At 35.7% G+C, this 1,567-nt stretch overlaps 1 pseudogene; it reads right to left on the bottom strand.

The window, feature by feature from the left end:
• The window catches only part of LOC110333470, a 44,650-nt pseudogene that overhangs the window by 3,014 nt on the left and 40,069 nt on the right, over positions 1 to 1,567 (bottom strand).

Consider the following 1,567-nt stretch of genomic DNA (forward strand, 5'->3'; position numbering starts at 1 on the left):
TATATATATATATATATATATATATATATATATATATATGTATACACACACACACACACACACAAATCAGGGTGGCACAAACATAGAAGAAATAATTATGAATTAAAATAATTAAAATAATGTGAACTGCTTGAGAAACTCTTACAAGAATTTCAGTTACCACTATCATTTCCTTTCTGAGATTCTACTAGTGCCTTCTGAGCTGAATCCCATCCAAGTAGATAAAGAGAGAACAGGCCCCAAATGGTTAAATAGGTCAGAGTCATCCCTAAAAAAACTACGAGAAACAGGGGAAGGAATCTGGAACCACTCAAAAGGATGCACACTAAGACAAATAGCTCAAGGTGATGAGGAGACATATCATATAAAGGGCTCTAAATCTGTGTATATTCAGTTTCCCTTCTGGATCCAAAGAAGGTTTAGAGAAAAAGATGCATGTGCCTTCTAAGAGATCTCCTAAAAGTAAAACCTAATTGTCTACTTTAAAAACAAATTTTACTCTATTATAATTTTCCATATATTTTCATTGCAGGAATTTTGTATGTTTCAGTGTGAACTGGTATCCCGGAAAGATTCAGAAAATTATGTTAGATTTAATAGCTTCTAGCTTTAACAAATAAATCTGAATGGATTGTTATTGCTGCAGAAAATCCTGGCCAAGGATATTTGTTAAAAATAGCAGAATTTCAGTTCAAAGTTCCATAGAAAATTAGATTTAAAGAAGTCATTTGTAAACCAATCAGTTTATTAGCGGACACAGGTTTTTGTCTTGTGCATGTTAATTATGATCAAAATCAGAACAGTGATTCAGACTAGCCAGCCATCAACAATGCTTTAGAATAATCATCAATGGAAGTAAGATAGCATGGAAGCAAACCCTCAGCAGAGAGAACTAGGAGAGAGATGCTAATGTTAGTGATCCAATTAGCTGTGAATGAGAGAGATGTTAATGTTAGTGATCCAATTAGCAGTGAATGATGGAAATCTGGGAGGGGGAAGTAGGGCAAAGGGAAGCTTTGAATGGAAATGGGGGTTGCTAGTTTAGTGGAGACAAGGGTTGATATGGAAAAAAAAGACTTCATAAATACATCTATGCAACATGATGGGTGGGTTAACATGGTAGAAGATGTGCTCACTTGTTTCCATATAGTAATAGTGATGAAAGAACGGTACAGACTTCTGTCCTACAGATACTCACTCACATTTGCCTTATCTGTGATCTCAGAGCTCAGGCAGGTCAATGGTCTCATTTGTGTGTGTTTTTCCTGACCCTACTCTAAACTTCTCAGCGAAAGGTTGCAGGCTCTGTTAAAGACTGAAAACACAGAACACATGTATACATGGTATGAATCCATGTTAAGAGGTCCTTTTCCTTTCTCAACAGAACACCAATGGCTTGTGCTATAACATCAAGAATTGACAAATGAGACCTCATAAAATTGCAAAGCTTCTGTAAGGTATAAGACAAAAAGGCCACCAACAGATTGGGAAAGGATTTTTACCAATCCTAAATCTGATAGAGGACTAATATCCAATATATACAAAGAGCTAAAGAAGCTGGACTCCA

This window comes from Mus pahari, chromosome 15, assembly GCF_900095145.1.
Source record: "Mus pahari chromosome 15, PAHARI_EIJ_v1.1, whole genome shotgun sequence".
Taxonomy (NCBI): domain Eukaryota; kingdom Metazoa; phylum Chordata; class Mammalia; order Rodentia; family Muridae; genus Mus; species Mus pahari.